The sequence below is a fragment of the Ovis aries genome, chromosome 19, assembly GCF_016772045.2.
Source record: "Ovis aries strain OAR_USU_Benz2616 breed Rambouillet chromosome 19, ARS-UI_Ramb_v3.0, whole genome shotgun sequence".
Lineage (NCBI taxonomy): Eukaryota > Metazoa > Chordata > Mammalia > Artiodactyla > Bovidae > Ovis > Ovis aries.
In genome coordinates, this window is record NC_056072.1 from 23,020,694 (window position 1) to 23,034,041 (window position 13,348).

A 13,348-nucleotide genomic window follows, 5' to 3' on the forward strand; every position below is an offset into this window, starting at 1 on the left:
CACGACTTATCGACTGAACAGTGATGGCAGCAACATAACTGATTCACTTTGCTATACACTTGAAACTAACACAACATTGTTAATCAACTTAGCCCAATAAATTTAAAAAAAAAAAACTCAATAAATAGGCAAATGGGCAAGGACACTTGACAATTATTTTAGGTTGCCTGGTATATTTATCCTCTGTCAAACTTGCTGGGGTAACAGAATCTAACTCTTGACACGAGGGTAGGTGCTGGACTCCGAAATCGTCAGTTGCAGTGCTTGGTTGTCCTGGACACAGCTGTTGGCTCAAGCAGAACCAGCTAGAGGACTTCTCTGGGACCAATACGCAGAAATTGAAAAGAGACCTTATCTTATCAGTGAGGTTTCTAAACCGGAAGGAAGTGAATCTAGAATAATAATAGCCATTTATTTTCCTTGCCTTACAGAGAGCCTGCCTTCAGTCTGGATCCAAGCAGAGACCTGGGAAAAAAAGACGTGGAGTCTTAGCAGCACGAATTTCCTAATCCAGCCCGTAAAGCTCAGGTTCCTACAGTTCTTCCTCCAGTTTTCTGAGGCACTCCCACGTCTCTCCCAGCTGGTGAGTCAGTGCATCCCTTTCTTGTTGATTGACATGTTTTAGATGAATTTGAGATGGATAACTTGTAATTGAGAGTCCTGAAAAATAGAAATGACTAAAGAAGAAATTCAAATGTCATTGTATGTATGTGAAGTTCTTTATTATGCTAAAAATTTAAAAAGTGAAGCGAAACAGTTAATATCATTAGTTCTCTATCAAAGAAAAGAAGACCAAAAGGTACAATGATACTTGGGACTCGTTAGGGTACAGGAGGTGAGCTCTCATAAAGTCATGGTGGGGGTCTAACTTGAAAAGCCATCTGAACATATGTAATCAGTGTGTGTGAAAAGTACCCTCCTTTTAATCTAGCAATTCCTCCTCTAGTAATGGATTCTGAGAAAGTAATTGTATAAGCTTACAAAGTTGTATATGTACAGGAATATTTATTGCAGAATTGCTCCTAATAACCAAAAATTGGAATAAGTCCAAATGTCCTTTGGGTTTTGCTTTTTTTTTTGAGGTAACATTTGATTTGTAACATATGTTTTATGTATACACCATTATAGTTTTACTGCTGTGTACCCTAGAATATGCTCACCACAAAAATTTTTTTCTCTGTCAGCCCCATACAGTGGTTCCTCACTCCCCCAAGCCCCTTTGCCTTTGGGAACCTCTACTCTGTCCTCTGTATCTATTTGTTTTTTGTTTTTGCTTGGTTTGGTTTGTTTTTTATCAGTTGTTTATTTTGTTTTCTTTCTTTCTTTCTTTCTTTTTTTAATATCAGGGACACATGAACAGTGTTCCAGTTTATTCTTTTGTTTGTTTGTTTTTATATATTTTATTTTATTTTACTTTATTTTACTTTACAATACTGTATTGGTTTTGCCATACATCAACATGAATCCACCACGGGTAGGCAAGAATATACAATGGATTAAAGACAATCTCTTTAATAAGTGGTGCTGGGAAAACTGGTCAATCACTTGTAAAAGAATGAAACTAGAACACTTTCTAACACCATACACAAAAATAAGCTCAAAATGGATTAAAGATCTAAACGTAAGACCAGAAACTATAAAACTCCTAGAGGAGAACATAGGCAAAACACTCTCCAATATTTTGTTTTCTTTATTAGCTCTTTACTTCCACAATCGAGTGAGATAATACAGTATTTGTCTTTCTCCATGGGACTTCTTTCATTTAGCCTAATACCTTTAGGGTCCACCCAGTTGTCACGGATGGCAGGCTTTTGTCTTTTTATAGCTGAGTACTACTCCGCTGTGTGTAAGTATGTATGTGTATTTCTCACATCTTTATCCACACATACTTTGATGGGCACTTAGGTTGTTTCAAAATTTTGGCTTTTGTAGATACCTTTTCAGATTAGTGTTTTCATATGATTTGAGTAAAGACCCAGCAGTGGGACAATTGGGTCAGCTGATAGTGCTATTCTTACTTCTGAGGAATCTCCATATTGTCTTCCAGAGTGGCTGTGCCGGTTACATTCCCACCTGCAGTGCATGAGGGTTCCCTTTTCTCTACATCCGTTTCAAAATTCGTTATTTCATTTTTGTTTTTTTAAATAACCTTTGTCTTAGGTATGAAGTGACATTTCATTGTGATTTTGATTTGCATTTCCCTCATCATCAGTGATGTTGAACCTCTTTTCATGTACTTCTTGGCTCTCTGTGGGTATTTGTTGAAAAAAAATAGTTCATCTGTTAATTTCCCCCCATTGGGTTAGTTTGATTCTTTTGCTGTTGAATTGTATGAGCCCTTTATCTATTTTGGGTATTAACTCCTTATCTGATACATCCTCGGCCATTCAGTAGGTTATCTTTTCACTTTATTGATGGTTTCCTTGCTGTGCAGAAGTTTTTTAGTTTGATGTAATCCCAATTGTTTATTTACTTTTGTTTCCCTTGCCTGAAGAGAGACATCTAGAAAGATATTGTCAAGACCAGTGCCAAGGAACATATTATATATGTCTTCTTCTGGAAGTTTTATGGTTTCAGGCCTTATATTCAAGTTTTTAAACCATTTTGAGTTAATACGTGTGTATGGTGTGAGTTAGTTGTCTAGTTTCATCTTTCTGCATTTGGCTGTCCAATTTGGGGGAGGGGGATTGACTTTTTAAATGATGATGTGATGATAGAGTGGAATCCTATTCAATGATTTTAATCATTAAGGCAGATCCTTCTGTAGTGACACTGGAAGATGTCTTCAATGTGCTGTGATGTAATCAAAGCATAATATAGAATAGGAAATATAGTGTGACCTATTTTCATTTAAGATGTATATGTTTATATGTATGCATAAAAAATCTGGAAGGACTCATGACTGAGGATAAGGAAGGAAATTTTACATCTGAGTTGTTTAAATAGTTCATAAAAAATACACTATTTAAAATACAAAAATATGTTCCCATATTCATATGGGAGGAAAGGATATACGAAAAGGATTAGACCAGTAGCCTTAGGAATAATCACATCATGGAAAAAGTGAGCTACTTAGGCTTTAGTTAAGCCTTCTGCAAATACAGAGTAGCTACAGACTGACAGATAAGATTTGGAAGTAACCTGTCAAATTTTCGTATGATCCAAAACATAGGGGCTAATCTGGAGCTGGGTTAAATCACCACCCCTTTCCCTCCTTCTGTGCCAAGCATACCACCATTAGGAGTAGACCTGGAGGCCCAGCCCCTGCTCCACTAACAGCAGCTTTGATTTACCTAATTCAGTTAGCAACTCCCTCGTTGGGATTTTGAGAACACTGCCATCTTTGCTTAGAGGACAGAGAGGGTTTAGGTTTCCCCACTTTTAGGTTGAACCATTTGAAATGGCCACCACTGAGCTAATTCAATTTATAGGAAGGTCAACCCATAGTTCATCAAAACACACTCTAATACAGAAGTTTATAGTTTATACAGTCTGTATGAAATGATGTCTTCAGTAGCTCATAACTACTAATCAAGAGTATATCTGGTCTGAGTGGGTATCTAGTCTTCCAAGTTTGGGTGATGTGAACAGTCATGGTTGCACGATCTGAACTGTGTGCATATGTTAACCTTATTTTAGAATGATTGGTAGAAACTCATTTAAAAGCTCTGCTCCAGCCTCTGCTGCCACCCTCCACCCCCTCCCTTACCTCCACACCACTCCAGGTCCTATCCCAGCTCTCTTTTTCACACTTACCAAAAGAAGCTTTGAGAGTATCTTGTTGTTTTTACTTCAAAGGACTGTTAAATACAGAGGCAAGGCATAGAAATCAAACTGTGGAGGTTCTCAGAAGCTAAAGTATGCTCTGTCAAAGATGTGAGAGCAAAGCTAAATCAAATAATAACTTGTACATTTTAGGTGGCCTAAAGTTATAAATTGCAAGGCAGCAAAGATAATTAAGAATAATGTTCAAAAAGGTAGAATCAACATAAATCATATAAAAAGGATAACAAGTTTTATCACCCAAACCGATTTTGAGACAGGTTTTAGGTTGGATATGTTTGGAAGGCACCAAAGTGGATGATTAGATATGATATTCAGCTTAATGTGCAGGAAAAGCAATTGGCATGAAGCAAATCAGCTTCCTGACTCTAATGCAGGGAATGTGGAGGGGTTTATTAAATATAAAATTAAATTTAGATTTATAGCTGCTATTGATTCACTAGAAAGAAACTGACATTATCATATCATTATTTTTTAATTTCTAGCTTCAGATGCCTTATTAAACAAACAAAAAATAGACTGAAAGACAAAAGTTGGCATCAGTTTCAGAATAATTTTTGCCTTTTTCCCTTAATTATTTCAATCTATATTCATTTATTCCCTGCATCGGTGTCACAGGGAGCACACTGCAAATATAGAACATTATGTTAAGGTGTAGATGAGACACGGGGGGATGGCATTTTCAAATATTAACCTTCTTATATAAATGAACCAAGTTATTAACATTTTAAAAGATCTCTCCATGACCGATGGTGTTCGAGGCAATAGAATATGTCTAGAGAGAGTAGTGCTGGGTGTTAGTTTCCTAGGTGGAGGTTCCTGAGCAAATCGAGAGGCACTGAGGCACAAGGATGAGCAGAGAGGACAGACATGGCGTTATCCAGCGGGTTGTCATTGCCAGATCCGGGGTGACTAGAACTCAGCTGCCTCATCCTGGAAGATGCTGCTGAGTCCTGGTGTGACAAGGCAGCGTCCCCCTTTCAGAGGGCTTCCCCTTTCTGCTGTGTTCCGCTACTGTCAGCCTAGAAGACCCAGCACAGAATGCAGATGCAATCAGTGTAAGGTAGAACCCTGGAGAGGAGTGTTCCTTGGGTTTCACCATGTAATAGGAGGTGGAAAAAACAGCTTAAAAACCTGAAATGTGATTAGGTCGTGAATGTGGAGCCAGCTGGAGAAACTGAGGAGAAAGAAGAGCTGTGGCCTAAACTGGAATAAGCCAGCTGCTGAGTTTCCATGAATGGTGAGTTTATTTTCCAGAGTCATCTACCAGGAAACCCCTCGTCATTGCTCAGGGCTGTCAGAAGTCCCAGATGCTCCTTTCCCACCGCTGTATGGGGGCAGACCCATCTGTCGCTTCTAATCGAGCCCTAAACCCTCAATCCGCAGGTGTGAATGTTGTTCCCTGGTGCTATTCCCACCTGACTGAACTGACAAGGCGTCATGCCTTGGCCCCCGACTCAAGTTGCTACAGATACCCTCCGGCTAGCGCACGTCTAGTTGTCACCACCTTGAGGCCGCCTTGTTGTGCCACCTCCACCCTGTCAGGGAAACAGCTCAGTCCTCCCCTGCTCTGGGGGTCACAAGAGAGCCTCTTTCTTCCCTGGAGAGGTTGGAATGAGAATGGTTTAAGGCAGATGGGCGGGGATTGGTGTTTTATCTTGACCATTTGCTAAGATTGTTAGCACTAGGGAGCAAAGGAGTTTCTGATCCCTTTCCAACACCTCGGCCCCAGCTGAGGAGGCCTTCCCGGCTCCAGTGAGCCCCAGGCCACGTACACATAATGGCAGCATTTGCTACAGAGTGTGCCTGTGATACGCTTTGATAAACGGCCAACTGAAGATAGCCAGGATAGTTTTCAGTGGGATAAATATATATGTGATGACTGTTTGAGTCACATACCTATCATATTGCATCAAACTCACGAATTTATGGGTCGTGTAGGATGAGGCTGTGGTGGAAGTGATGAGTTTATTTGAAGAGTAAAATTGCAGGAGTTATGTGTGTGCACCTGCTCAGTCACTGAGTCGCGTCTGACTCTCTGTGACCCCATGGAGTAAAGAGCCCACCAGGCTCCCTCTGTCCATGGGATTCTCCAGGCAAGAATACTGGAGTGGGTTGCCACTTCCTTCTCTAGAGGCTCTTTCTGACCCAGGGATCAAACCTCCATCTCCTGCATTGCAGGCAGATTCTTTACCAATGAGCCACTAGGGAAGCCCCCTCAAGAGGTACAGAGATATTGAAAAATACTGAAGGGCTATGTTAATGACTCCTGGAGAAGGAAATGGCAACCCACTCCAGGATTCTGGCCTGGGGAATCCCACGGACAGAGGAGCCTGGTGGGCTACAGTCCATGGGGTCACAAAGAGTCACACAGTACTGAGTAACTGAGCACACTCATGACTGGAGGTCAAGAATGCTCACAGTAAAGGATTTAAAGAGCATGGGTGAGACACGACTGGCCTGAATGGTTTCACAAGGAGCCTTTTGTGCAGTTGGGCTCTTGATCTTATATACTGCCCTAGAGATTGACGTGATTCTAGGTTGAGGCAAACTTTCCTTTGTCCAAAACACTCGGTACATCCCACTTCATGAGCCAGCACTAGAATGCAGGATAAAGATGAGTTCCAGTTGTGTTTGCCAACTTGGGACCCAAGTTCAAGCTTCTCCCTGGGCCCCACAAACGTGAAAAGCTTGAGGACGCTTCTCCCAATATCGTAGTGCCTTGGGGCCCCTCATTCTAGGGATGGCTCTGTGGACTGCTGCTGCAGAACCTGGTGGGGGAGGGACTCACTGAGGGACACAAAGATGAGTTCCCCCACCCACTCCAGTGGGGAATCAAGGCAGTTTGGCAGGACTGTCTTCTGTGGATCCAGAGGAGGGAAATTTTTTTGCAATGGTATCATTTGGTATTAATGGACATGAACTTGAGCAAACTCTGGGGGATGGTGGAGGACAGGGAAGCCTGGTATGATGTAGTCCATGGGGCTGCAAAGAGGTGGAACAGCGTAGCAACTGAACAACAACAACAGTGTTGATACTCGGTGTCAACATTTAGCGTGATCTTCTGACTGAGGATCTGCGGAGTGATGTGTGAAAATATTCATGGATAAACATCGATACAGACACTCAGAAAGTTTACTTCTTTTCTTCTTGGTTTTAGACTTTGTTGAAACTGCTTGATGTTTTATGTCTAGTAAGTGAGGAGATCCTGAGTACTAATAGACAATACCTGTGTCTTAAGTGTATTAGTTTCCAAGTGCTGCTGTAACACATGGCCACAGGGTTGGTGGCTTATAATAGTAGGAACATAGACTTCTCTAGTGGTCCAGAGGCTAAGACACTGCACACCCAGTGGAAGAGGCCTGGGTTTGACCTCCAGTCAGGGAACTAGATCCCACATGCCACAACTGAGGATACCGACTGTGCTGCAGCTAAGCGGCAGGCATAGCTAAGTAAGTATAAAATAATAGGAACATAATCTCTCACAGTTCTGCAAGTTCAAAATCAGTGTGTCATTGGAACTGTATTTCCTCTGGGGAGAACCCATGTCTTGCCTTCTGTAGTTTTCTGGGTAGTTTTTGGCATTCCTCAGCGTTCCTTGACTTGTGAGAAACACAGTCAACAGGGGTGGGTGTGTGGGTGTGTGGGTGTGTGGGTGTGTGTGTGTGGGTGGATGTGTGTGTGTTTACACAGAGATGCATATGCCCACACACAAAGGAGAAAGACACATAGAAGAGAAGCCTTCAGTAAACTGTAGTAGTAACATCAGAGATCACTGATAACAGATTGCCATGACAAATTTAATAATATTGAAAATGTTAGAAATATTGTTAGGGTTACCAAAACATGACACAGAGACATAAGCAAATGCTGCTGGAAAAATAGTGCCAATAGACTTGCTTGATGTACAGTTGCTGCCAACCTTCAATTTTGGGGGGGAAAATGCAGTATTTGCGAAGCTCAGTAAAGCAAAATGCAATAAAATCAGTTATGGTATGTCTATGTGTAGATATATGCATATGTGTGTGTGTGTGTGTGTGTATATATATATATATATATATATATATATATAGAGAGAGAGAGAGAGAGAGAGAGAGAGAGAGAGATTGACTGAGAGATTTATTTTAGGCAATTGACTGATGCTATACTGTGGGATGCTTGGTGAGTCCAGAATCTTCAGGGTGGGCCAACAGGCTGTAGACTTACGAAGAAGTTGTAGTTAAGTCCAAAAGTAGTCTGCAGGCAAAATTCCTTCTTGCTTGGAGAAGATCAGTAGTCTTTGTCAATTAAGACCTTTAATTTGCCTGGATAAGACTCACCCACATTATGGAAGGTAATCTGCTTTATTCAAAGTCTGCTTATTTAAATATTAACGCATCCAAAAACACTTCCTAGAAAAATCTGGAATAATGTTTAACCAGATATTGGGCACCATGTTCCAGCCAAGTTGACACATGAAATTAACTGCTAATTTCACACAGGGATTCAGATGTGGATATACCTTTGGGAGCCATTATAAGCCTACCACAGTCAATAATAAATTCTAGGCACTGTTCTAAGCTACCACAGTCAAGAATAAATTCTAGGCACTGTTCTAAGCTTTTACATATATTAACTCTATATTTACAACAACTACTGAGGTAGAATTGATTTATTATCTCACCTTACAAATAAAGAAACTGAATCAAAGAAAATAAGGAATTTGACGAAAATCACACGGTTTGTAAGAGAGTCAGGATTTGGACTCAGAAAGTCTGATTTAATCTGTCAAGTTTGGATGAAGAGATCATCTTTCTGGTGAATCTCCATCTTTGTTGTGTCATGGATCTTTGGATGACCTTTGGTATTGCGTACTTCTGCTGGATTATTTTTTTTTACACTGGCTAGTTCATGACATGAGAATGAGAAATACTACGGGTGAGACAGTAGTCATTTCTCCTTTCTCCTCTTCTTTCTCTTCCTCCTACTGCAGTGATTGCCTTGCACGCTGTTTGGCTTTTTACACCTGCCTTGATCGTGGCTCTGCCTTCCTTTGACATTTGATAAACACTTACCCAGTCTTGTCTCATGTCAGGTGCTGGGGGCACAGTGAGAACCCTGTGTTTCACGTCAGTGCTAGTAGCTTCCTCCACATGTCATTCCATCATCTCTCCACCCCCTCCACCAGCAGATGCCAGAAGCTGGCTCAGAGGAGCTAAGAAGAAACCTGCCCTCTGACTGAGTTCAGACCTGAAGGGGTCAGTGAGATGCTTTGAGTATCTACTGATCTTGGGAGAAGATAGCTAGAGGGTTAAAGTATTTTTAATCATCCAGGCCTTTCCTTATCTCAAAGCCTGGATATGGCCTGGAAATCTAGCAGGTGACGAGTATCAGCTGGACAATGCAAGTCAAGATTCAGGGAGCGCTTAGGCAGCTTTATGCTGCTTCTCCTTCTCAGGCTTCCAGCAGCACAAAGAGAAACTCCATCTTCTTAAACTGAAACTTCATGAACTTAAGGAGTTTTCAGTATCTGTTTCTCTTGTCCTAAAAACTTCTTTTGAAAGATTGAGATTTTAATAGCTAAGTGTTTTGGACTTTCTGTTAGAATTAAAGTTTAATGAGAATCTTGTTTTATTTCAGTAGGGCTTCTGTTTTCCAAGTGTTTTCATACATGTGATCTAGTTCAGCCTCACAACAACCCCACTGGACAGATAAGACAGGAAGATGTCTCATTTAATGGATGAGGACACTCAGACTGGGTGGAGTGAAGTACCCAATAAAATCTGAACAGTCACAGCAGGCACCTCTATTTTAGAAAGATAAGAATTGCCATGGTCCCTTAGCATCTCTCCACCATCTAAATGATTTTCTAGAGCTGAGTAAGTCCAAAGAGTTCATTGAATAAAGTTAGATTATTGAATATGACCTGACATATTCTATGCAAAAAATTAAGTATATAGTTTCAGTTCACTATAACCTGTTATGATACAATGAGGGAAACTTAAATTAATTTTTATTGCACTTATTTTACATAGTGCAATCTGATGACAGGAAGTGAGCCACTTGGGTAAAACTGCTGCAATCTGACCCGAGTTATTGGTCAATCTTTAAGCCATAGCTATAGGGCTTCCCTGATGGCTCAGAGGTTAAAGCATCTGCCTGGAATGCAGGAGACCTGGGTTCGATCCCTGGGTTGGGAAGATCCCCTGGAGAAGGAAATGGCAACCCACTCCAGTACTCTTGCCTGGAGAATCCCATGGAGGGAGGAGCCTGGTAGGCTACAGTCCATGGGGTCACTAAGAGTCGGACACGACTGAGCAACTTCACTTTCACTTCACAGATGAATATAAAATGTGCCCTTTTTACCTGGGAAAATGTGAATACATATTCTAAATGGAGTGTTTTAGAGTGGTGTTGTTACTATCATATTATTTATGCTAACAGTTTTTTAAATCAAGTTTTCCCAGAGCTTCTAGAGCGTGTGGACCCCACATATGGAGATACTTACATACCTACGCTCTAACAGCTAAAAGTGTAAATTGTGGTATTGTACCACTTGCATATATCAGCAGTAAACTCTGTGACTGTAGGTAAATTACTTCTCTCTAAAAATTGTCTTCATTTCCAGAGATAGGAAATTAATCATCTGATCTGTCTCCTGGACTTGTTTTGAAGATTAAATGATATAAGAACTGGAAAATGATAGGGATAATCACTTGCCCATGGTTAAGGCACAGCACTTGCTACCTATTATTGTTATCATTCACAGGACAGTCTCATCTACCCAAAGTGGCCTAGGTAACAATGCAAACAATATAAAAGAGAACCAGAGGGAAAAAATCAAAAGGCCTGTGTATTTCTTCCCTACCGTTGCTGTAACAAATTACCACAGATCTAGACACAGAAAACTGCATAAATTAACTTACAGTTCTGGAGATCTGAAACCTAAAATCAGTCTCACTGAGTTCAGATCAAGGCGCCAGCAGGCCTGCATTCCTTCTGGAGGCTCTAGGAGAGAATCTGATCCCTTGTCCCTTCCACCTTCTAGGCTGATCTTTCTTCCATTCCTTGACCAATAATGCCTGGTCAAGTTTCACACTGACACTCCTCCTTGTGGTCAAGTATCTTTCTGCCTCCCTCTTATGATTACGTTGGGCCCACCCAGATAATCTAGGATAATCTCAAGATTCTTAATCATATTTGCAAAGTTTCTGTGTAAGGTAGCTCATATGTTTGAAGGTTTAGGATATGGACATCTTTGGTGGGAGGGGGTATTTTCAGCCTCCCAAAGTTAATTTCCAGTATATACCATAATGGGCTTCCCTGGTGGCTCAGATGGTAAAGCGTCTGCCTGCAATGTGGGAGGCCCGGGTTCGATTCCTGGGTTGGGAAGATCCCCTGGAGAAAGAAATGGCAACCCACTCCAGTATTCTTACCTGGAGAATCCCATGGACACAGGAGCCTGGTGGGCTACAGTCAATGGGGGTCACAAAAGAGTCAGACATGACTTAGTAACTAAACCCCCAATCATCCTGTATCTGGAAGAGACCTGGGATTAGGACCTGTCTTTGCCCGCCTTCCAGTGACCAGATCATACTCACATGCCTGCCTTCCTTAGCAAACTCAAAGGAAGGAAATATTGGCTGATGCCCAAGAGGAAAAAGAAAAAAAAAAAAAGAGTTTCATCCGTTTATACCAGCATCTGTCACATTCTCCAGCTATTGTAATAATCCAGTTTAGAAATGAGGACAGAGGAGGGTCCAAGAGGGTAATAAACACTGAAAAGGAATTGAGACACAGCTAAGATAAGCTCCCACTTTATAGTCTGCCAAAGACCCATAGAGAAGAGTAGGGAAGGCCTGAGCATCTGACCATCAGTGACTTAGCCTGACTAGGCTTAGACAGAGAGCCTTGGAGGCCAAGCCAGACTGTCTCCTGGAAGACCTCACAATGACTGTGGAATCCCAGAACCAGTGAACTCAGTTACACTAACTGTGCATAGAACTGTTCCCTCTGAGACAGCTTTCTCTGATGCAGTTCTCTCAAACTTACACTTTCAAAAAAATAAAAAGAACACTATTTTTTGGCCTGGACACGCAGCTTTTGGGATCTTATTTCCCTGACCAGTGATCTAACCCATCCTCCTTGCAGTGAAAGCACAGAATCCTTTGGCCTGCCAGGGAAGGACCAAAAGGAATACTTTTTAAGTGAAGGAAAACGTTTCCATTTTGCTTTTCTGTAGCCAAATAGCAGATATCAAAAGCAGAAAGAAACTAGAAATCTGCGAATTGGCCTCAAAGGACATATTCAGTCTAGGGAGCTCTTAGGAAGACTGACTCCTCTAGGCACGATTCCTAGCACCTCTCTCTTCTTATCACAAAACTTCCCTGCTACTTTTAGAGGCAACCTCTTTCCTTCCATACTTATGATTCGTTTTAGGTAGGATTTGGAGTATCAGACTGCTTTATCTCTAGGTTTGGGCAGTAGGAAAATAAAACTTAAAAGCAAAGTTGCCTCCAAGTTACCAAATGTTTTGGTAAAGTAAAACAGTGAATGAGGAAAGAAAGAATCCAGACGCTCATGTAGAACATCAGGGTAGGGTGTCGATTGTAAAGCCTTGTGTAATCTTTTCAGCGTGTCTGAATAATTTAAATCAGAATATTAGAACCCATTATTTTCTATAGTATTAAAATAGCCATGAAAATATTTACTAGTCCACAGCCCAAGAGAAAAGTAGCAGGTGGAAATCACAGATTATGTTTGATGAAACGTGTATACTTAGGAGACATCTACATTTTTTAAAAAAAGTTCGGCTTTCATGGAATTTTGAGACTAGAAAAGTATGAGCTTGTCTCAGTTTGAGAATTAAATCAGTAATAAATGAAACACAGTGATACAAATAAAAACCTCTCCCAGCCTTGGCACTGCAGCTTCAAGTTTGGAATGACCAAAGTACACACATTTACATTGGAATGACCCCCTATTGCCAAAGTAAGGTAACTGGATGAGCTTAATATCTGTGGATCTCTGTAATCAGAGAATTACCTCTGGAATCAATGAGTTGCTTTTCTGTGAAATGGGGGTTTGTAAATACAAATGAAATACTAGCTGTGAAAATCTTTTGAAAGGTCTAAAATACTGCACAAATGCAGACTGTTAACATTTTCAGTCGATTTGTTCCTATTCCACAGAGGCCTGCTTGCTACCGATGAGGTATAACATGCCTGTTAGGATCAGATGTGGATTCAAATCTACAAGTTGCTAAACATCATAGCTTGGGCAAGTTCCCTGAGCTTTCTGTTCATCATATTTTGGGGGGAATGAGAGGAACTTCACAGTTAAGAAGATTAAGCAAGGAGGGTCTGGCACAGCGCTTCAGTTGTCAGTTTTATTCACTCACTGCCTCCCAGCATGAGGGTTGGCCGCATCCTTCTATGAAGGTGAATGTCCTCAGTGCAGGATTCGACACGTGACTACCAAATGGCTCAGAGATAATGAATCTATCTACAATGCAGGAGACGTAGGAGATGCTTGCCAACGGTGATAGGAGACGTCGAACCTTACCAGAGGGACTGTTTTGTTAGCC